This window comes from Mustela erminea, chromosome 4, assembly GCF_009829155.1.
Source record: "Mustela erminea isolate mMusErm1 chromosome 4, mMusErm1.Pri, whole genome shotgun sequence".
Classification (NCBI taxonomy): domain Eukaryota; kingdom Metazoa; phylum Chordata; class Mammalia; order Carnivora; family Mustelidae; genus Mustela; species Mustela erminea.
The window spans coordinates 49,978,973-50,004,209 of NC_045617.1; the positions used below are offsets into that span (position 1 = coordinate 49,978,973).

General features: G+C 35.6%; 1 long non-coding RNA gene across 1 annotated transcript in view; it reads left to right on the forward strand.

Annotated features, from left to right (window-relative positions):
- The window catches only part of LOC116588316, a 49,885-nt gene extending 35,873 nt beyond the window's left edge, over positions 1-14,012 (forward strand). Inside the window, exon 3 of the long non-coding RNA XR_004284885.1 lies at positions 12,541-14,012. This is a non-coding gene — a long non-coding RNA (uncharacterized LOC116588316). The remainder of the gene's footprint in view (positions 1-12,540) is intronic.
- Positions 14,013-25,237: the final 11,225 nt, after the last annotated feature.

The following is a 25,237-nucleotide window of genomic DNA, read 5'->3' on the forward strand; positions in this document are numbered from 1 at the left end:
GTTAGGCAACAAATAGTTATTGGGTGATTACCAAGTACCAGGTACCCTGGTTGGGTTTTAGAGAATACAGAAGTAAGACACACCCTCAAAGAGATTACAGGTTAGCCCAGAAGATAGATATCATAAAAATTATTTCAAATGTATCAAGTTCTCAAGAGAAGAAATGTAGAACACTAGGAGAGAATACTCCTCAGTCTGAAAGGATAATAATTTTGAAATACCAACAAATGTTGCTCATCTCCCTCATGTTTGGCCATTTTTGCCTTCGTCCATAAATGCCTCTTTCTCCTTTTTGCATTCCCATACCCAATTCAAGTAGTCAGTCTCATTGCCTAAGGACACTTGATAATAGGAGGAAAGGAATAACTTCTATGGCTTTTTCCAGCTTTGCCATCATCGGTTAAATAATTCAAAACATCGAAGTAGATGATTGACTTAAAGAGGCAGAGGGTGTAAAGTGAATAAAGGGGAGTGTCAGGCATAGAGCTACGAGAAGTGCACTAAGGAAAATGTGAAAGAGTTGACAGTAAGAGAGTAAGAAGAGTGAAAACAGAGTAAGAGAAAGAGAAGGTAAGTTATGTAATCTCTGATTACATATAAATATTATCTCTGTAAATTAAGTAATCTCTGACAGAGAGGTCAGCAAATCCCAGCTCAGTCTAGGCAAATAATGTAAGTTTTGGCACTCTTAACATTTCCATAGTCAAAATGGATCTTTTTTTTTTTTAAGATTTTATTTATTTGATTGAAAGAGATTACAAGTAGTCAGAGAGGCAGGCAGAGAGAGAGAGTGGAGGAAGCAGGCTCCCTGCAGAGCAGAGAGCCCTATGCGGGGGCTCCATCCGAAGACCCTGGCACAATGACCTAAGCCAAAGGCAGAGGCTTTAACACATTGAGCCACCCAGGCACCCCACAATGGCTCACTCTTAACAGTTCCTCAGTCGCTCCTTCTCTATTGCCAAAACTAGCTTATTCCTTTGCCACTCCTCTCTGTACATTTAAGAAACTCCTCTTACCATCCTCTTTGCTCTACATCCATGCCTTGAGGCAACTTTTCTCTTACCTACTCCTGTGGCTATTATGATTTATTCAACAAACTTTACTATGAACAAAGGAGAGCACTGAATGGTCTACTTTCCCCCCACTCCTTTTTTTCCCTATTAAACATTTTTGTTAGTTTTACTGAAGTACAGTTTATATAAATAGGATTACCCAAGTTCAAACATGTACTAAAATGAGTTTGGACAATCGGATGCAGTACCATAAACGCAACACATTCATGATAAGGTTTCCATGACTTCCATCACCATGAAAAGTTACTACATGCTCCCCTTCCAATTAATTTCTGATCCTCACCCTCCGGAAAATGTTGATCACTTTGAATTTGATGTGATGGAATAATATAATATGTAGTATTTTTTGTGTAACTTGTCTTACTAACCATAATGACTTCTAGGATCATCAACACTGTTGTGTGTATTAGTACTTAGTAGTACCTCTGTACACTTAGTAGTAGTCCATGATATGGATATACCATAATCTTATTCATTCACAAATTGATGATATTTTTATTATTTCCGGTTTGAAACTATTATGAATAAAGTTTCTGCAAATACTCCTGTACAAGTTTTTATGAAGATACGTGTTCATTTCTCTTGGGTAAATTTCTAGAAGTGAAACTACTGAGTCATATGGATGTTTAATAAAAGTTGTAAAAGTGGGTATCCTTGCTTTGTTCCCAAAGGGGAACAGGAGAAAAAGCATGTAGTCTTCCACCAGGAAGTATTATGTAGCCACAGGTTTAATTTTTTGTTTGTTGGTTGGTTTTGTAGTCTTTCATTATCAGATTAAGGAAGCTTCTTCAATTCCTAGTTTTCTGGAAACTTTCATAATGACTGGCCATTTAATTTTGTCAAATGCTTTTATTTTCCTATATTAAGAAAGTCATATCATTTTTCTTTTTTGTTTCTTAATATGGTGAATTACATTGATTGATCTTCCATTGTTGAACCATCCTTGAGTTCCCAAGAAAAACTATACTTGGTCCTTATGCATTGTCTTTTTTTCCCACTGTATTTGTTTTGCCAATATTATGATGAGGATTTTTGCGCCTTTGTTCTTGAGAGATATTGGTCTGTATTTTTCCCCTTTGTTATGTCTTTGTCACATTTAGGAAGCATTACTCCTGCTCCTATATTTTTGGAAGAGTTTGTATTTTATTTCTTTTTAAACTCCTGCTACAGCATGCCAGTAAAGTCACTGGGACCTGGAGTCCTCTTTATGTACAGCTTTTAAACTATAAATTCATTTTCTTTGATAAGCATGGTATTCCAGTTATTTATTTCTTCTTGAATAAGCTATGATGTTTTGTGTCTTTTAAGGAATTTGTCCATTTCATTTAAGTTAAAGTTGTTCATAAATACTTATTCTACTTTTAATATTGGTAGAATCTGTACTGGTGTCATTTTTCATAGTTCTGGTATTGTTAAGTTGGTTTTGTCTCTTTTCTTCTTGATCAGCATAGCTAGAGGCTAATCAATTTTATTCATTTTTCAAAAATTGGTTTTTGGTTTCATTGATTTTTACAATTTTCTTTTCTATTTTATTAATTTATGCTATTAATTTTATTGTTTCCTTTCTTCTATTTGCTTTGGGTTTAATTTGCTCTTCTTTTGCTAGTTTCTTAAGGTAAAATCTTAGATCATTGATTTAAGAACTTTCCTCATTTCTGATATAAACATTTAATGCTGTAAATTTATCCATTTTATAAATAAAATACAACTTTTGCTACAAATCTTGATAAGCTGTGTGATCACTTTTTTTTTTCTTATTTATTTATTAGAGAAAGAGAGAGAGAGCATGAGAGGAGAGAGGTCAACAGGAGAAGCAGACTCTCTGCTGGGCAGGAAGCCCGAGGTGGGATTCGATCCCAGGACTCCAGGATCATTACCTGAGCTGAAGGCAGTCACCCAACCAACTGAGCCACCCAGGCCCCCATGTGTGATCACTTTCATTCAGGACAAATATTTACTAATTCTCTTTATGAGTTCTTCTTCGACTGATATTTATAAGTATGTTATACAACTTCCAAATATTTGAGAGTACTCCCAATATCTTTCTGTTATTAGTTTTAAGCTTAATTCCATTGTGGTTAGAGACCATATTTTGCACTGTTTCAGTTCTTTTAAATTTACTGAGGTTTATCTGGTAGCCTAAAATATACTCTATTTTGGTGGATGTTCTATGTGTGCTTGAAAATAATACATGTTCTGCTGTTTTTAGGTGCAGTGCTCTATAAATCTCAATTAAAACAATTTGGTTAGTAGTGTTACCTAGGTCTTCTATATCCTCAACAATTCACTCTCCAATTTTTCTATTAATCCCTGAGAAAAGAGAATTGAAATGTTTAAATACAGTTATTCTTATGTCTATTTCTTTTTTTAAAGATTTATTTATTTTAGAGAGAGAGTAAGTAAGTGCATGAGCAAGGGGAGGGGGAGAAGTAGTGGGAAAGAGAATCTCAAGTAGATTCCCCACAGAGTGGAGCCCAATGTGAGGCTCAATCCCAGGACCCTAAGATCATGACCTGAGCCAAAAATCAAGAGTCGGACACTCAATGAACTGAGCCACCCACGAGCCCCTACTTTTGTTTTAATTCTCCTTCCAGTTCTACTACATTTTGCCTTACACATTTTGAAGCTATTATTAGGTACATTCGCATTATGTTATATCTTTGTAGTTAACTAGTTCCTTATCATTATGTACTATCTCTTTTTCTTATTATGAATTCTTTGTTTGATATTAATGTGAATTCATCTTTCTTTGATTATTTTTTTTCATAGTAAATGTTCTTCCATTCTTTTGCTCTTTTTCCCCAACTACTTTTAATGTACCTATGTCTTTATATTTAAAGTAGGTTTCTTGTAAATAGCATTTAGTCAGTTCTTGCCTTTTAATCTAATCAGAAAACCTCTTTCAACTTGTGTGTTTAGTTAGATCTGCGTTTTCTAGTAAGATAGCTACTAGCCAAGTAGTTTCAAGTTTCAAGGAGAAATTGAAATATGGTGGGTCTGAATTGAGATGTATTGTAAGTGTAAAATACCCATGGAATTTTATAAACAGAAAATAAACTAACTTATTAATAATTTTATGATGATGACTATGTTGAAATAACAATAGTTTGCATAGATTCTTTTACATTCTTTTAAAATGAACTTCATCTGTCTCTTTTTATTTTTTTAGAATCTGGCTACCAGAAAACTTTGGACTACATACCTTACTCACATTATATTTTTGTTGGGCAACATGGTTTAGACCATCTTCATTCAATTTAATTGCTAATATGATTTAATTAAAATATACCATCTTGCTGATTGGCTTTTGCTACTTTTCCCCCTTTTTCTTCTCTTTTTCTGCATGCTTGTGGATTAGTTTGCCATTTAATTTTTCTCCACTGCTGGCTTGTTACTTAAAATTGTTAAATATTTTAGTGTTCTCCCTAGGGCTTACAGTGTGTGTTTTTAATTCCACAGACTACCTTGAAATTATATTTTACTTCTTTTTAAATAGTTTAAAAATTTTATAGCAACATACTTCCAATACCTTCCCCCCTTCCTTTATGTTATTTTTTTAAAGATTTTGTTTATTTATTTGACAGAGAGAGAGAGAGAGATCACAAGTAGGCAGGGAGGCAGGGAGAGAGAGAGGAAGGGAAGCAGGCTCACCGTTGAGCAGAGAACCTGATGTGGGGCTTGATTGCAGGACCCTGAGATGATGACCTGAACTGAAGGCAGAGGCATTAACCCACTCCTTTATGTTATTTTTGTCATACATTACATCTTCACATATACTATAAACTCACAATACATTGCTTCTATTTTTGTTTTAAAAGTCTCTTGTTTCTCAAAACAATTTAAAATGGGGAAATGTCTTTCATATTAACCATTTTACCTATTGATGGAACTCCTAATTTCTTTGTATAGCTGTAGGTTTTTGCATGATATTATTTTCCTTTTGCACAAATAATTTAACATTTCTTATATCACAAGTCCATTGGTAATAATTTCATGAAACTTTCATTTTTATATAATATTTAATTTGCTTTTATATTTTTGACTTCTTCTTTGCCAATTTGAATACCTTTTATTTCTTTTTGTTGTCTGATTGCTGTTGCTAGGACTTCTAGTACTATGTTGAACAACAGTGGCGAAAGTGGACATCCTTGTCTTGTTCCTGATCTCAAAGGGAAGGCTGTCAGCTTTTCCCCATTGAGAATGATATTCCCTATGGGTTTTTCATAGATAGATTTTATGAAGTTGAGGAATATTCCCTGTAGCCCTATAGTTTGAGGGGTTTTAATCAGGAACGGATGCTGTATCTTGTCAAATGTTTTTTCTGCATCAGTTGAGAGGACCATGTGGTTCTTCTCTCTTCTCTTATTGATTTGTTCTATCACATTGATCGATTTGGGAATGTTGAACCACCCTTGCATCCCAGGGATAAATCCCACCTGATCATGGTGGATAATCTTTTTAATGTACTGTTGGATCCTATTAGCTAGGATCTTGTTGAGAATCTTGGCATCCATATTCATCAGGGATATTGTTCTGAAATTCTCCTTTTTGGTGGGGTCTTTGCCTGGTTTGGGGATCAGGGTAATGTTGGCTTCATAGAAAGAGTTTGGAAGTTTTACTTCTGTTTCTATTTTTTGAAACAGCTTCAGGGGAATAGGTATTATTTCTTCTTTGAATATTTGGTAGAATTCTCCAGGGAATCCGTCAGGTCCTGGGATCTTGTTTTTTGGGAGGTTTTTGATCACTGCTTCAATCTCGTTACTAGATATTGGTCTATTCAGGTTGTTGATTTATTCCTGATTCAGTTTTGGAAGTTTATAGATTTCCAGGGATGCATCTATTTCATCTAGGTTGCGTAACTTATTGGCATGTAACTGTTGATAATAATTTCTGATGATTGTTTCTATTTCCTTAGTTTAGTCGTGATCTCTCCCTTTTCATTCATAATTTTATTAGTTTGGGTCCTCTTTTCTTTTGGATTAGTTTGGCCCGTGGTTTATCAATCTTATTGATTGTTTAAAATATTTCATTTATTTATTTTTACATAGAGAAACAGAGAGAGAGAAGCACAAAGAGGGAGATCAAGAAAGGGAGAAGCAGGCTCCCCGCTGAACAGGGAGCCCAACGTGGGACTCAACCCCAGGGCCCTGGGATCATAACCTGAGCTGATGGCAGATGCTTAAACAACTGAGCCACCTAGGTGCGTCTATTTTGCTTTTATATTTGAAAGATATTTTTTCTGGGTAAAATATCCCACGATGACAGTTCTTTTCTTCAATACTTTAAAAAACGTCACTTCATTGTTCTGGCTTGCATAGTTTCTGATGTAAAAATCTCCTTTAATTGTCAGCTCTATTCCTTTGTCTCTATGTATGTATGTGTGTGTGTGTGTGTGTGTGTGTTCTCTTGATACCCTTGAAGTTGTTTCTTTGTTTTTAGTTTTACACACTTTGAACATGATACATGTAGGGGTTCAGTTTTTGTATATTTGGAGGATTTTTTGTATACTCTGAGGTATTTTTTTGTCATCTTTATGTTTGTCTTCTATGTCTGTCTTCTTTAATTTTGGCCATTATCTTCTCCAAATCATATACTGTCCCATTTTTAATAAAATATTTTGTTTATTTATTTGAGAAAGAGAGAGCATGCACAAGTATGGGAGTGGCAAAAGGAGAAGGAGAAGTAGGCTTCCCTGCTGAGCAGGTAGCTAGTTGTGGGGCTAGACTCCAGGAATATGGGATCATGACCAGAGCTGAAGGTAGACGCTTAACTGGCTGAGCCACCCAGGCACCGCATGTTGTCCCATTATACCTCTCTCCTATAATTCCATATATATGTATGTTGAACTATTTCTATTACGCCCAACAGTTCTTGGATGCTCTGTTGTATTTTTCCCACTCTGTTTTTTTTTCTTCGTGTTTTACTCTGCATAATTTTTGATCAGCTATTTTCAAATTTACCAGTTATTTCCTGTATCAGGTCAATTGAGGAGCACTTTGAAGGCATCTATTTTTGTTGATTTGGAGTTTGTATTTTATTTCTAGCATTTTATTAGACTCTTTCTCATGGTTTTCACTGCTCTGCTAAAATTTCTTATGTACTCATGTATTTGCCTACCTTTTCAAGTAGAACTGCTAACATTTTAATAGTAGTTATTTTAAATTCACTGCATGATTTCCGACCTCTAGATCATCTCTGATTCTGATTCTGTTAATTGCTTTTACAATGAGTTGACTTTTCTTAGCTTTTATGTGTCAGATAATTTTTATTGAATACTAGACAGTATATATAGAACCGTAGAAATTGAAGATACTATTTATATTTGGAGATAGACACGCCTCTTTTACCCCATGACTTTGGGGTGTTGATTCAACCTAGTCAGAAGTTGAACTGTTTTTGTTGTTTCTGTGATTATGGCTCTCTACCAGTTTTATTGTCCTCTAGGCTTACTTTCTGGTTAGGACTGGGGACTCTGTGCTGAGTGGTTTTTGTTGTTGTTGTTTTTTCCAATAAGCCTGATATACCCTCAGCTTTCAGCCTTCCCTGTGCAATTATGCCACAGGGACAGCTTTCCCCACAAATTTTGCTTCCTCCCCAGTGATAGCCTGTTATTGATCATGATTCAATGCTTGCTATCTGGGGAAGGGCAGGAAGTTTCTCTGCTGTTCTGATCCACTCAGTCTTAGTTATACTCTGTGTGCCTTCACCTTTGTGATGAGGCTATCTCATGACCCTGTCCTTCCTCCTCATGACACCCAAACTGTGCCTTGTATCCTTAATGGGTCTTGTTTAGGACTTTCCAGACTCCTGTTTCCTGCCCCCTCCACCCACACACCAGTAATAAGAGAACTTCAGTGGTATTGATTGATATGGAATCTGTGTCTAGGACTATTTTCTGCCTCTGTCTTATAAGGAGAGGGTATTTTTCTTTTACCCAATCACCAGCCACACTGGTACTGCAAATATCTCCTGGGAGTATCAGGCTTTACTGCCTCTACCTCCATGACTTAAGGCTTTTATTTCATAGAGGTAAAGGATCCAGGAGATTTTTCTTGTCTTTCCCACAGCAGCACTCAATTCCCTTCAGTGATCCTGCACCCCTGAAGGGAGATCTTTCTGGTCTCTTCTGCCTATAACCTCTTTTTCAGTGAGCTCCCAATGGAAACCCATGGAAAAGGATTTGCAGGTTGGTTCATACTCGTCTTGTGTCTGTGGCTTTCGAGTATCTATATTCTCATGCTAACCCAAACTTAGCTTTTTTATCAATCTCTTTAATTTTTAGCTAAATTCTTCTTACATGCTTTTAGGGTGTATCTTCTCATTTTCCCATATTATGCCACAGATGAGCCAATTCTCACATTCTCTCTCTTTCTCTCTTTGGAAAGGTCTGTTTTTGATTTCAGAGCTTATGGGTGCCTGGTAATCTTAGTTCTCTGATGGGTTCAGGAAAACTTATGAGTTTGTAATTCATTATTACAAATTTGTTCTCATTGCTATGATTTAAAAAAAAAACCAGTATTTTTTCTACATTCCTACATCCAAAGGAAAAAAAAAACGTTTTCCTCCTTATTAGATTTTTTTTTCTGGGTATAGAAATATAGGTTAAACTTTTTTTCTTTTGTTCCATTTATTTAATGAAGTTCGTCCATTATCTTCTGGTCTCTGTGTTTTCTCATAAGAAATCTGTTGACTTTTTATCTGTATTCTTCTGAATATAATGTGTTCTTTATCTCTGGGTGCCCTTAAGAATTCATTTAATCACTGATTTTAATAATTTGATTATGATGTGTCTTGATGTGCTTTTCTTTATATTAATGCTTATAGAAGCTCATTAAGATCTCTGAATCTCTGGGAATATAATTGTCACCAAATTTGGAGAAATTGTGGCTATGATGTTCTAAATATTTTTTCTCTCTTTTGCCTTCCCCTTCTGGTATTCCAATAACACATACATTTTTACACTAATTTGATATTGTTCCACAACTCATTTATGTTTATTTTTAAAAATTATTTCTCTGGGAGTACTTGGGTGTCTCAGTTAAGCTTCTGACCCTTGATTTCAGCTCAGGTTATGATCTCAGGGTCATGAGATCAAGCCCCATTTCAGGTTCTGCACTGGGCATGGGGTTTGCTTAAGACGCTCTCTCTCCCTTTGCTCCTCCCCACTCTCTCTTTCTAAAAAAATTTAAATAAATAAACAAATAAAATTATTTCTCTTTATTTAATTCTGGATAGTTTCTATTGCTGCATCATCAAGTTCACTAATCTTTTTTCTACAGTGTGTAATATGCTATTAATCCCATTCAGTTTCTTTTCATTTCAGATCATGTCGGTTTCATCTAAAAACTTGCTTTTTAACACCTTCCATTTCTCTCATTCTCATGTTCATGTTTTCCTCTACATTCTTGAACATGAAATATATTTATAATAGCTATTTTAATATCCGTGTCAGTCAATTCTATTATCTCATCTCTGGGTCTGTATCTATTGATTGATTTTTTTTTCTCCTGGTTATAAGTTGCATTTTGCTGCTTTTTTGTATGCTTGGAAATATTTGATGAATACTTAATGTTATTAATTTTTTGTTAGACACTGGATGTTGTTGTATTCATTTAAGTATTGTTGGGCTTTGTGGCTTGAAATCAGTCTGATTCTTTTGTGGTTAGTTTTTAAACTTTCTGAAGCAGTCTAGAATAACCTTTAGTGTAAGCTAATGTGTCCCCATTACTGAGGCATCCTCCTTCTGAGGATTTACTTAATGCCCATGTTTGTTTTTTTTTTTAATGCCCATGTATTAAGAGGTGTTCCACTCTGGTTAGTTAGAACATAAACTATTACCTTCCTATGTGAGCTCAAGGATTCTTTAGCTTATTCCTTCCTGATGGTTTTTCTTCAGCCCCAGGAAGTTCCTTCCTTTCCTTCACAGAGTAGTATTCAGTCTCAAGACTTTTAGGGAACACTCAGAAGGTTTCTGGAGCAAATACACCACTCTAACTGATGCTCTCACCTCTTCACAAATTCTAGCTACTAACATCTCTCTGAACTCTAAACTCTCTTGAACTGAGCAAGACTTTGTTTTGTGTTCTCTCTTACTTTGTTATGGCCTAGAAATTTTTTCCAGGGAGTAAGCTAGGGCAATCAAAGGGCTCACTTTGTTAGTTTCCTTTTTCTCAAGGGTCAATGTCCTGCATTGCCAGTTGTCTAAATGTCTGAAAATTTGTCTGGTTTCTAAATGTTTAAAGCAGGAGGATAAATATACTATTTTGTACTTTATTATATCTGTTATGTAGCCAACTTAAAGGTTTTTTTTTTTTTAAGATTTTATTTATTTATTTATTTATTTAGAGAGATCACAAGTAGGCAGAGAGAGAGGGGGAAGCAGGCTCCCTGCTGAGCAGAGAGCCCGATGAGAGGCTTTAACCCACTAAGCCACCCAGGTGCCCAACCAACCTAAAGTTTTTAATATATATATAGAAAATGGTGAGATTTGTGTTAAGTCATTCTGATGGACAAATATAGTATTAACTGGAAGAGAGCGAGATTAGGGACCAAAGTCAGGTTAAGATGCTAATAGTCCCAGTGGTGCCTGGGTGGCTCAGTGGGTTAAAGCCTCTGCCTTTGGCTCAGGTCATGATCCCAGGGAGGGATTGAGCCCCCCATTGGGCTCTCTGCTCAGCAGGGAGCCTGCTTCCCTTCCTCTCTCTCTGCTTGCCTCTCTGCCTACTTGTGATCTCTGTCTGTCAAATAAATAAATAAAATATTTTTAAAAAAAGATGGTAATAGTCCCAGCAACATACAGTGAGAGCATGAATTCTTGGCATGATATATTATAAGTAAGAAGTGATAGATATAATAAATATTTAGAGCACTAGGATCTAGCGACTGACTGAATCTGGGAAAGTCAAATAAGATAATGGACACAAAATCATTTCCAAACATCCATTTGAAAATGTATTAAATAACTACTTTGTGTCCAGTACTACAGTCAATTAAGACTATATATATAAATAAGATATAGTACCTGGACTAAGAGAGTTAGCAGACTTATAATTTTAAAACAATGTAGGGACTGAGACAATAGAAGTGCAAACAATGTACTATATTGCATACATAATGGAACAATCACAGTTGAGGGGAGTCAAAAAAGCCCTTAAAGAAGAAATCATATTTGAGATAGTTCTCGAAAGGTAAGTGAGAGATATTCAGACAGATAAGGAGGAAAAGGACATTGTAGGCAAAGAATAACAAAAGCATAGTGATTTCCACTAACAAAGATAGCTTCACTGTAAATTAAATATAAAATATGTTGGATACTCAAGGTATATGAGTATCAAAATGTAATATTATAAAAGCAAGATATCATTACTGCATCTCTAAGGATTGTCTCTATACATCACATGAAACCTGTGAGTAAGTTTTGGTGATGCCCTGGTGCTCAAAGTAGAGTCTGCATAATTAGTTAAATAGAACAGAAGAAATCAATATTTACTACTTTCAGTCCAGGACACAACAAATGCAATTACTTAAATATCTGCATTGAAGTACTACAATAATGTTCAAACAATCCTTGTACTTAAAAAGAAATAGAAATAAATATTTTCAATGGCTCTACGAAATAAAGAGAAGTTTATAAGCGTTCTTTTTTTCTTTCCTTTTATGTTGGTGAATTCACTGGCAATCATTGCTACCCATCAAGATAGTGTTCTTTTTGTTATTGTCTCCCTATCCCAAAGAAACATATAGAGATTCTTCTTGGTATTTTAGTTTTAAACATTCTGATGTTAACTTTGACCCAGTCTACCTGTTTTTTGTTTGGAATTCCCATCTTCAATTTGTGTCTGTTGTTCTCTCAAGACTCTGTACTTAATCGTCTCCAGAAAATAACCCCCCAGTTGCTGTGTAGTAGGGGGTTAGTCACCTATAGTGCAGAGTGGTGGAGGTGTCTGAAGGTGTAGCTGCTTCTTGAATAGCTTTTGAGCCAAGTCTGTTATTGCCTGACATTTACCTTCTCTACCAGAGGTGCCAGACACCAATTCCTGAGCCTTTGGAGTAGGGATAGGGACCAGATTCTGCCTTGCAAATCAAGCTGCCTCTTGGCTTTTCCCCACTGCAGCTTCAGCTTTCCTGAGTCAAAGTTAGTTGCCATTCATCTCTCTTCTTTCCAGCTTCCTATATTCTGACATTATTGTTTTACTCTTGTTCTCTTTGTCCTTGTGGGTTTATACTTTATTTTTAAAAATCCATTTCCTTTCACTATATTGGTCTCCAGAAGGGACTTAAAAAATGCATGTGTACAATACCTCCTCTTTAACTGGAAATCCTTTAGTTCATTCTTTTTTAATATCTATGTCTTTGTATTTTATAATGTACATAATATATTTATACAGTAATACATATAATTTATAAATAAATAAATACCCTCTTTCACATTGCTCAACTTAAATCATTTTTTTTCTTCTTTTTACAGATAAAGCTATATGATTCTAAAAGTTTGGGGACCACTAGTTTCCTGGCCTCCAAATGATGAAGTTCTCCAGAGCTTGATATTTTTCTTTTTTTGTGTTTGTACTCTCCCAGGTGATCTCACCTAGCCCTAGTGCTCATGACTCCAAAATTTATACATTCAGCCCAGATGTCTGCATTCGTCATTCTGTTCCAAATATCCATATTCCCACTTAATATCTTCACCTGGATGTCTAAAAGTACCTCAGACTTAACATCCAAATAAGAATTCTTGATTGCCACAACCCTCACACCTCCCATAAATGGCACCTTGTCCAGACCACACCAGCTATTCAGCCAAAAAATTTCACTGAATAGCTGTATGATTTCAAAGCCTGAGAATTCAACAATGAACCAAAATGAAAAGAGTGCTGTCATGCAGCGTACATTCTTGGGGAGGGGGAGGGGAATACAACAAAAAATTTAGAAGTAAGTAGATATCTTGTGTTTATATGTATCCACATTTATCTAAGTTGAGCGCTATTGAGAAAAATAAGAGGAATGGATAGGAAGTGTGGGGTGGTGTGTTTTGTGTTATCTCTCCTTTCCAGCTTTCAAAATTTTGTCATTAGTGTCTCCTCTTTTGTTGTGATTGTCTTTGTGAGTCCATGGGCTTAAAATAATTCATTAACTGTCACTTAGTGGAGTTTGAGGAGAGTGCTAAAAGAAACACATGTGTTCAATCTTCCATCTTCACCTAGAAGTTGAAGGGTATTAAGGGAAAGTCTTTATGAGAAGATGATATTCAAGCAGAAACCCGAAAGAAGCAAGGAGGTAAGCCATGTAGATATCTAAAATAAGAGCAGTTCAGATGGAGGGAGCTGCAAGTGAGAAAGGTCCTAAAGTAGGAGTGTACTTAATGTGTTCAAGGAACAGCAAGGAGTCGTGTTGCTGAAGTGGAGTTGAGAGGTGGGATAGAAGGGGAAGGTGGTCAGGAAACAAGATTGAGAGGTGGCAAGGGACCAGATCATTTATTGGAGGCCATGGTAAGGATTTTGATTTTTAGTCACAACGAAATGGAAAGGCCTTGGAAGAGTTTAACTAGACATTATTAAAATTATGTTTTAAATAAATCACTCTAGCTTCTGCATAATATCTTGTAGGCAGATGAAGACAGAAGCAGAAACACCAGTTAGGAGTGTGTAGGCAAGAGATGATGATGACGTGGGCTAGAGTGGTAGCAATAAAGGTGGTGAGAAGTAGTAGAAGTCCAGATATGATTTGAAGTTAGAGCCAACAGAATTTTACTGATGGATTGTACAACAGAAGTGTCAGGTATATTTCAAGGTTTTTGACTTAAACAAAGAGTTATGATGTTACTGAAATGATGATGGTTGTAGGTGGAACAGATATGGGAGGGGTGCAGGGAGATAGCAGCTCAGTTAGACATTAATTTGAAATAAATGCTCAACAACTAAATGGTGATGTCAAGTGATTCCTGAATATTTGAGTCTGGGGGAGGGGTTCAGGGAGATAGCAGCTCAGTTAGACATTAATTTGAAATAAATGCTCAACAACTAAATGGTGATGTCAAGTGATTCCTGAATATTTGAGTCTGGGGTTTCAGGGAGTAGTCAGGTGAAAAATACTAATTGGGGTTTATCAGTATACAAAAAGTATTGAAAGCCACATGACTTGATCAACAAAGGAGAATATATAGAAAGAAGAGTTCCAATGAGTGAAATCTGGAAGATTTCAACATTTACTGATTGGGAAGATGATGAAGAACCTGCTGAGAAGACTGAAGAAAGAGTGACCAGTGAAAAAGAACCAAGAGAGCATGGAGCCTAGAGGAAAATAAAACAAGTGTCTCAAGAAGGGAGTGGTTGACTCTCTTAAATGCGGCTGAGAAGGTAAGTAAGATAAAGTCTGAGAAACATCATTACATTAACAACATGAATGTCACTGATGACTTTGACAAGGTTATCTTAGTGGAATGGAGGGAGTGAAAGCTTATTTAGGGTGCTACAGATGCTGACTGATGATTCAAGAAATACAGGAATTATCTGTTGGAACAGTTCACAATTAGGCAAGAAAGACAGGGTGCAGAGTTTAGATGGAGATGGTGCTCTTAGGTAGGAGACCAGACTGTTCATCCATTACAATGAGAGGTAAGGCAGAAGGCTCAGTTTACAGTGGATTGGTATATGTGACCAGAAGTGTGCAAGTTCAGTTTTTACTAAAATAGAAAGTAAGGTCATTATCAGCTGAGAAAATGGAGAACAGAGAGGTACTAGAGGTCAAAGGAGAGAAAAGAATATGTACAATAGTTATTTAAGAGAGTAAGAAGGTGAGTTAGCTAGGAAATTATAGTAGAATGGCATAGTCGAAGAAAGGCCCACTTAAATTTTGAGGTTGTGAGGAGAGATCAGTTAGCTTGAGCATGTGATTTTTTTCTCTCCATGTTTTCATTGCTCAGATGCACAGGAAGAGTCAATGTCATTTAGATTTGACCAGGTTTCAGGTTTTACAAGACAGTTGTGATGGAGAGGTGCAAGAGAGCTGAAGGTGTGTCAGAATGGTGAGCAATCTCAGGAAATGCACTCTCAGTCACTTGGTCGCTCTACTTGAAGACCTAAGAATTCATTTTGATTCCTCCTTTTTTCATTCCCCACAGCCATTCTATCGACCCTACTGTTATTTCCAACATATATTGGAGTTTATCACTTTTTCTCAATCTCCATGGCCACTGCCTTGGCCTACCCACTTGACTCCTCTTCATGCCAGTGTCTTGCCTGTATAGCTAGTCTCCTTGCCTCAACTCTTAATACCAACTCACTACCAAGCAATCTATCCTTGGCACAACAGCCAGAGTCAGCTTTCTTCATTCCAGCCATTAGTTTCTTCTCACTGAAATTCTCTTTTAATTTGAATGATTGCCATGAAGATCCTGGTTCTTCTGCCTACTTGTGTAACCTCCTCTACCACTGCTTTCTCTGATGACTGTTCCACCTCAGACACACTGGCCTCATCTTTGGTTATCAAACATGGAAACTCTTTTTGTCTCAGACTGATGAAATTCTTTATCTTACCTGGAATGCTCTTCCTCTGGCTCTCTAATTGGTCACTTTTACTTACTTTTCAAATTTCAGATCAGATTGTAACTTCCTCAAAGAAAACTTCCCTGAGCTTATTATTTGAAGTACTCTTACCCAGGGTGCCTGAGTTGTGCAATGGGTTTAGCATCTAATTCTTGCTTTGGGCTCAGGTCTTGATCTCAAGGTTGTGAGATACAGCACCACCTTGGGCTCCATGCTCAGCATGGAGTCTGCTTGAGATTCTATCTCCCTCTGTCACTCCCCCTCATTCTCTCTCTCTCTCACTCTAAAATAAGTAAATTAATTTTTTTAAAAAATAATAAAATACTCTTACCCATGTGCTGTGCATCACATCACTTTGTTTTATTTTTTAAGATTTATTTGTTTGAGAAAGAGAATGTGTGTATAAGCAGAGGAAGGGGCAGAGGAAGAGGGAAAGAATCTCAAGCAGACTCCATGCTGAGAAGATACCCCTATACAGGGTTTGACCTCGTGACCCTAAGATCATTACCTGAGCTGAAACCAAGAGTTGGCACTTAACCCACTGAGCAACCCACAATCTGAAGTTATCTTTATATATCTGTTCACCTGTATACCCCAACTACAATGAGGGCAGGGGCTTTGTCTCTTTCATTCTCTTCTCTAGTTTTAGAGCAGTGGATCTCAAACTTATTTGTCTCAGGAAATTTATACTCTTAGAAATCACTCAGGACCCCAAAGAACTTTTGCATATGTGAGTTATATCTATTATTAACCTACTATTAGAAATTAAAACTGAGAAATTTAAAAAATACTTAAGTATCCCTTTATTTTTTTTAAATTTTTTATTTATTTTCAGCGTAACAGTATTCATTGTTTTTGCACCACACCCAGTGCTCCATGCAATACGTGCCCTCTCCAATACCCACCACCTGGTTCCCCCAACCTCCCACCCCCCGCCCCTTCAGACCCCTCAGATTGTTTTTCAGAGTCCATAGTCTCTCTTGGTTCACCTCCCCTTCCAATTTCCCTCAACTCCCTTCTCTCTAACTCCCCTTGTCCTCCATGCTATTTGTTATGCTCCACAAATAAGCGAAGTATTATGTCTCCATCAGAAATGATGAATACCCAACTTTTAAAAAATTTTTTTTTATTTTAAAACAACAGTAATGAATCTGTTACATGTTAACACAAATTACATTTTTATTAAAAGTAATTCTATCTTCTAAAACAAATAAATTAGTGAAAGATTGGTATTATTTTTTATTTTTACAAATATTTTTAATGTCTTTTAATAAAAGACTTCTGGATTCTTGTATCTGTTCCTACATTCCATCTGTTGTGGTATGTTGTGTTGATTAAAATCTGTCCTGATACTGACATGTATTTGGAAAGGGAAGAAGATTTTATAAGCTTTCAGACATTTGTATATATTTTCTTTGATACTAAACTAAAACTCAACAAGTGGCAGTTCTTTAAAGGCTGATTACAACATGGAATCTGAAACCATATCAATTAGCTTTTTCAGTGTACATTAAAATTGATTGGTCTATTTTAAAATTTGAATGGATTGTCTGCCTGTGCATGGTTTTGTAATTCTATGCATTGGTCATTTGATCATTTATGAAGATTCTTCAAATGTTGACTCATTTTATTATATGATATTTAAAAATCACACTTGTTCTGATCTCATCAGAAAAGTCTTTAAGTATTAGGAAGCCATCAAGTTTATGGTGGTGGATAAAAATTTTCCAAAATTCTAATTTCATTTGAAAGCTTTTGTTTATTATCAACATCAACTATTGTTTCTTTTGAAATGAAATATTCACTTTTTTTCATTTTTGAGAACATATTTTCCAAATATCCAAGTCTGATAATCAAAGTTTGTCAGCCAGTTGTAAACATCCTTTCAATGTATAATGATATTCCATGAAAAAAAAATGATATAGTTTTTTCGGAAAAAGCACTTTTTCTTTTCTTTTCTTTTCAATTTTTAAAAAGTTTATTTCTTGGGGCACCTGGGTGGCTCAGTGGGTTAAACCTCTGCCTTCAGTTCAGGTCATCATCTCAGGGTCCTGGGATGAGCTCCACATTGGGCTCTCTGCTCAGTGGGGAGCCTGCTTCCCCTCCTCTCTCGCCTGCCTCTCTGCCTACTTGTGATCTCTCTCTCTCTCTCTCTGTCAAATAAATAAATAAAATCTTTAACAAAAAAGGGGGGGGAGTGCTTTTCTTCAAGATGACCGTGGTAACTTCAGTATACATACTTTCCATTTTATCACAAAATATTAAAAAGTTATATCCAAGGATTAGATTTAATAAAATTATTGATTATAATGCCTCAGCAAGGAGATTCTTAAATAAAACTGGGTGGGGTTTTTGGTTTTGTTTTTTGTTGTTTCATTATGAATTCATGTCAGTGAAGAACACAATGACTTTTGGTACAGATTGGTGTCACTATCCGGATTCAAGCTAAGACACTGGAAGTTTCACCCTCTGGAACTGCTTTTGCACCATCAGTGCAAATGTCAATGGAGTTGAAAATGCAAGTAACATCTTAAAATTGTTGTGAATATAATTCTTATCTTACAGACCTCTAAATTGCTGACATCTCCTGAAAGGGTCTCAGGATCATAGGTCCTAGAATATATGACAGCCTGCGACATGGTAGGAAGTCAGTAAAAATTTTGTAATATAAATGAGGGACTGGATTACTCTACTCCTTGATTCTACTGTTATTGATTCAACAACCTTCTATTCTAAAAATGATTCTTTATTCTAAAAACAATAATAGTAAGGATTTACCATTTTATCTAAGGCATTTTACAAGAGAAAAAATAAAGAATTATATAATGAAAAGTACATATCAATATCTATCTTTAGAGCTGGGTAGACATTTAGCTTTATGCACAGATGAAGTTAGATCTTGTCTTAACATGTTTATAAACACTACAGTCTTAAAGGAGATAAATATGGAACATATACATTAAATTAGTTAATAATGCCAAATTTGTAGAGGGATAATTACATTTTTGGAGAGATATCACTAATGTGTTAGTTCTTTAGGGAGAAAATTTTAAATTCTACTAAATGACATTAAAGACTAAGTAAGTGGACGCGAAGCCTATGTCTCTATGTGGAGTGACTTAACAGTGACTTATCAAGATATCAACTATCTTGAATTACTCTGCAATCCCAAACCAAATGTCAGTTGTAACAGACAAATAGATGAATGGAATAGACATAAGTAATAAATAAAAGATTAACAGCTATGCTATAGAGGGAACTCGTGGAAGCAAACACACTGAAAAATCCTAGAAAGATGGGAAAATAAGTGAATGAATAACAAGTATATTTTCTCAGTAAGTAAAGAAGAAAACTGACAATGAAATACTACGTTATGATCATCAGATAAGGAAACATTACCCAGTCCTATAATGCTAAGTGTTGCTGGGGAAACAACAACTTGGCCACTGCCATTTTGGAGAACAATCTGGCAAAGTAATTGCATATGTACCAACTGTGTTTTATTATCCAATCATACTTCTAAAGAAAAAAGGAGAGAGAGAAACCTTACAATAAGAAGCATGTAAGAGAATATATTTTCCACAACACTGTAGAAGCAGAGAATTGGAAACAACCTCATTGACCAACACTAGAGGAATGAGAAAGCTGTGGATGAACGCTACTGAATATGACACAGCAGTTAAAAACAACATTGCTCCTAAAAGCATAATGCTTGGTGAAAATGGAAGATAATGAATGAGACCTATTTGCAGAAATTTTAAAATACACACACACACACACACACACACAGAACCACACCACTTATTCCAAAGATACATTTAAACTTAAGAATATCCATTACACACATTAGAGCAGTTACCAGTTGGGGAGCGGAGGATGGGAGTGAGGAATGTGATAAAGGGGGGAAATCCATTTAAAATTGCTCTTTTGCAGGGGTGCCTGGGTGACTCTGTTGGTTAAGTGCCTGCCTTCAACTCAGGTCTTGATCCCAGGGTCCTGGGATCCAGCCCCATGTCGGGCTCTCTGCTCAGCTGGAAGTCTCCTTCTGCTTGCCACTCTGCCAGCTTGTGTGTTCTCTCTCTCTGCCCAATAAATAAAGTCTTTTTAAAAAATTGCTTTTTAGTCTTGCTCATATTAACGATGATACTCTGCCAGGAACCAAACAATTAGATGAACTCAACCTCTCCATCTATCACACATTCCTCTAAAACAAACAAACAACAAACTACATATATTAGGATAGTTACGGATTCATGTAGTCTGCATATTTGGACTAAGATAATTAGAAAAATTTGCTGTCTACCCATGTTACGATTATTCAAGGGAAGTGGCTAGAGAACTATAGAATTCTTGAGAGCTGGAAGAAGATCTCAATAGTTCAGCTTTTCTAGTTCCCTGATTGCAAGTATATCTGTTCACTGACCATACCTGATTGATTTGTGTCTATTTTTTCTTGGGAAAAAAATCACTGACAAAGAAGAAGCCACAACTTCTTTTTATAGCCTATTTTAATATTTAACAAACAACCCTATCAGTAGATTCCTTCCTATGTTTATACTGTATTTTCAAGCTCCTTTCAGGTCATTTATGAGAGAAGATGGATAAAAGTCAGTCTACATTTTTCTTATGATAATGCTTCATGTATTAGGAGGCGGTTATTGTCTCCAGACTAATTAATTCCAACTCCTTCTACCTGTTCTCATGGGTCTTATTTATTCACCACTTTAATCATATTATTAAACTACTCTGAACTTCCCCACTTCACAGCATCCTCAAGGTGAGGAGACATAAACTGGATGCAATACTAACTCCGCAATGGCCCAAGGGTGCCTAATTGAGAGAGAAATTATTTTCAACTATCGCTACCATGAGTCCTTAAAGATAGTAACTAGTGCCTGGGAAATCTCATCAACCATTTTCTTTATGTACTTCAATTATAACAATCCCTTATATGTATAAATGTTATTGTTAAAAAGCACTGCCTTACTTGATCTTCCAACAACTCAATAATGACAGAAAGGATCTCATCATTCTCATTGCATAGATGGTCATGTAAAGTGCAAAGAGGTTAAAGTAACTTGTTTGAGGTCCCTGAGCTAACAGGTACTGGGGGTAGGACTTCTAACTCTCAGTATGTAGAAGGCATGTCTGCCTTCAATCATGTAAAGGGCTTGAGTGGGAGACAGTCTAGAGTAAGAGAAGGGACATTAATTTGTTGCCAGAGGACTTGCATTCATACTCTAGCTCTGCCGCTGGCAGCCATGTAACAAAACAAGGATAATAACAGGGTTGATGTTAACATAATGGTGAAGGTGTAATGAGCTCTATAAACTTTGCTTTTCATGTTTTCTTTGTTCTGATGATTTGATTACATCTGACTTTAAAAAGTTATTCCAAAATAATTTTCCTTTGCTTCTCTGCTCCTCATCACCAGTGTATTCTTCTTGAAAATATGTGCTTCGTTTTGTTATTATTAGTTGTCTGGCTTTCTTCCTCTTTCACCAAGAGCAACATTCCCTTGTTCCTCTTGTTTTTAAGATATTTACTAACAACTTCAGGAAATTATGGAATACATTTGCTCTGACACTTTCATTCTTCCTTAGATTTATAAATCAGTCTCAAAATATTAATAGACTCTAAACAAAAAATGAAAAGTGCTAGAATATTTGTGTCCCATACATGTGTGGCTTCTGAAGCAGAAGATGGAGCAAATGATCATGGGAATTGGGGAAGAAATATTTTAATATCAATCTAACTTTTGCAAATCTTGTGACTTTTTAAATCTTTAAAAGTTAGTATAGGTGAGTAAAATTTCAGAATGTGTAGTGATCCACCATTGCAGTACTTTATTTTATTGTAATTATAATACTTGTATACCAAATTTTAATACTAATTTTAATTTTAATGCTAATTTTAATACGAATTATAATACTTGTATACCAAATTTTCCCACCTAAAGTGTCACAAAGTCTTCACAAATTATAAACAATGTGTTGACTTTATTTTTTGCTTTGTAGGGAACATCTGACAGTGTCTGATTAACAGTTCTCTTCTAGAAAATGCCACCTTTTCATCCATGTAATTAAGTTGTTCCAGGGCCTCTCCCATGTTTCCAGAGTTTCCTCAGACTCAGTGATTCCTGACTTATTATTGGGTTTTTCTGTACTTCCTTAGATTACAGAAACCAATTTAATTCTCCTCTTGCCTTAATATGGTAAAATTGGTATCTCTTTCACCATCCAACCATAATCTGCTACAACTACAGTTTACATGGTTAAGATGGTGTCTGTCAGGTGGGATGCTGAACTGAGGAGGCCAAGTGGGAAGGTGTAGAATAGGAGTAAGGGCCCTCCTGAAAATGACATTAACTAGAAACAAAGAAAAAGTCAGGGAAGCATGCAAGAACTTTACCTAGTCAGTATCAGAGAATCCGCAGTCAAGATGTCAGCAACATAGTATGGAATGAACAGACATGTGAACTCTCTGATAACTATCTCGCTTTTTAAAAAAAGATACTTTTTTAATAGATACTATGAGATGTTATTATACGGTTGCCATTGATTATGTTGCAATTATTGCTCACTTTAGTTTTGCTTCAAGTCTTTAACCCTTTCAATAAATGCCACAGCTGTAAAATCCAAAAGGAAAATAGAAGATCTGAGAACTCAGACTGATATACAAAAAGAAAGAAGTTGAACATACCACATTTTCTCAATTCTAGTTTTCTCTCTTCACACTCAGTGCACCTAGAATTGGGTTATATTTTACAGTGGTATTTTATTAGAACCCTGTCAGCCATCAGGGAAAAAAGAAAAAAAAAATCCAGTACATTGTCATTGTCTATGCATGTGCAAACCTGTATTTAGAAGAAATCTGTTCAATTGTGTTATTTGCTGTTGAATTTTAAGTTAAATAGGGATCTTGTTTAACTAAAGCATTGAACATCTATCTGTCAAAAGTTCCCAGCTGGTTTAAGAAAAGTAATTTTTAATTTACAAAATAAACTATGATCTTACCCAAACAGAAGGTGCAGGAAAAACACTGATATTCCTCAATGTGCCTAGAAATTCTATCAAGGGACATTTGTGTGTCTCAGTTGGTTAAGCATCTGCCTTCAGTTCAAGTCATGATCTCAGCATCCTGGCTTATAATCCCACATAGGGCTCCCTACTCAGCAGGGAGCCTGCTTCTCCCTCTGCCTGTTGCTCCCCCTCTTGTGCTCTCTCTCTCTCGCTCTGACAAATAAATAAATAAAATCTTTAAAAAAGAGAAAATAAATTCTATCAAGCTTTAAGATGTTAAACAGGTCAAGGTTGAGCAGGAACTAAGAAATGCAGTGGGTCACCATGGCATTATCCATAATTGAAACTACCTACCATAATGCAGATTTCTTAGATGTCAGACATGCAGAAAATTTACTCTGAAATGCTGATTTGATGCTGAAAGAAAAAAAAATCTAATTATATGGATAAAAGATATTGGCAAGTTAAAAAATTATCTTTATTTAATATAGTTTTTTCCCCTTGAAAGCTACTGTAAAATGGATGAGGTGTCTCAAAATTGCTGGCAACTTATAATTGAGGGATTCATGTATTTTTTCTGTGCTTCTAACAGATTGCTAGTTGTGACTTGAGTATCTGTTTTTCAAATACATGGTTCTAAAAAAAAATGTGGTTGAATTAAATATACCCAGGTCCAATTGAATTGCTTAACAAATAATTTTATTCTCTTTATCCTCTAAAACTTCCAGGAGATGATTAGTTAATATGCATTGTAGATTGATGGTTCTAGAAGTTTCTGCTACCATACTTTAAAATTATCTTTTTTAGAAAAAGTTATAAAAGTTTTTATGAGAGGATTCCACCAGGAAGTCTACTGAAAATAATTGGGGATCATTAAATGAGTTCCATTGCCACTTTTTAAAGACTGTCATGGAGGGGTGCCTGGTTGCCTCAGTCAGTAGAACATATGACTCTTGGTTTGGGGGTTGTGAGTTCAAGCCCCATGTTGGGCAAAGAGACCACTTTAAAAAAAAAATGTCATAGAGATTGGAAATTAATTTTGATTAAAACAAGAAGAAATCTCCAACTTTAAAATACTTGAATATCTTGGCTTTGAAAATATTAAAAACCTATGTTCTGAAGCTAGTGATATTGAAATGACAGGATAATTAGTAAGGAAAACAATAAATATAGCCAGCCATTACTGGTCCTTTTATGCCCTGATTTTTTTTCCAGTATCAATTAGCCCAACTAGCAATAATTAGGTGATCTTTAGCTCAGAGTAGCAACAGTATTGGGACATTTTATTTTATAATCTCTTATTTAATTGAATTCTGCAACCTATCTGGAACTTGTGTTCTATATCAAGAACACATAGCTTTCTTAGGTCTTTCATATTGTTGTTTTACAAATAATTGTGTCATGATAAAAGTATGACCTTCTGTAAATCAAAATTTTGTTATGTAAAGATGCAAAATTTTTAAAAACTAATTGAATACCTTTATTTACCAAGACTTCTAGTAAAAAGCAATGTGGAGTATTATAGCTTGATACTAACAGATCAGATTCAGTTCCTTTGATCTGCCTAAGTTTCCACAGGGATGGATCTTAAAATAGTCCCCATATCATGCTAAGATATTGCAACTTGTCACTTTTGCCACCTGTGCCACCAACTGCCCACCATGTTCAAGAGAAGCCACATGCGAGCACAACCAGACTTTATCATCTTTATTGTTGTTATGGTCCATAAATTCAGAGAACACATTAAAAGCATTTTCTACAATCATATAGTACTTTTGAGATTACAATTGTTGCTGTTAAATTTAGCTTTTTTTGAACCCTGACATTTTGTATCAATACTGCATAGATAAATGATGATTTCCTTTTACAGAAAAAAAATACTTCACCCACCACAATCTATACAATGACAAACTTAAATAATGATTTAAAGTAAAAATTTCAGAAAGAACATATACAAAGGATGAACTTTCATTTTTAAAATCATATTTATCCATTTATAAAATTCTAAAATTTTATAAAATTTATAAAATTCTAAAAATGTACTTCTTACCAAAACAAAAGAGAGAGAGAGAGAGAGAGACTTGGTAAAAAAAATAAATTAGAATTTCTAGTTCTTTTTATTGTATTGGATAATTGGCAAATAAGATATATCTTCAAGTATTAATAATGTAGTAAAATGCTTCAGAGATAAAGGAAAGCACTTTCCTCTTGAAATATATTTTATTCTGGTATTTTGTTCACTCTTACTATGAGTGAACTGCTTTAAAAAAAATTTATTTATTTGGCAGAGAGAGACACAGCGAGAGAAGGAATACAGGCTGGGGCAGTGGGAGAGGAAGAAGCAGTCTTCCCACCCTAGCAGGGAGCCTAATGTGGGGTGGGGCTCAATCCCAGGACCCAAGGATCATCATGACCTGAGCTGAAGGCAGAAGCTTAACTAACTGAGCCACCCAAGTGCCCATGAACTGCTTTTTTGATGTATATGGCTTAATTCTGGAGTTGAAATCAAAATAAGAAACTGACAAAGGAAGAACGAGTAGAAGTTGAGTCTGAGACATGGCATGAAAAGCAAGGAATATGAACGATTGGTGAAATATAT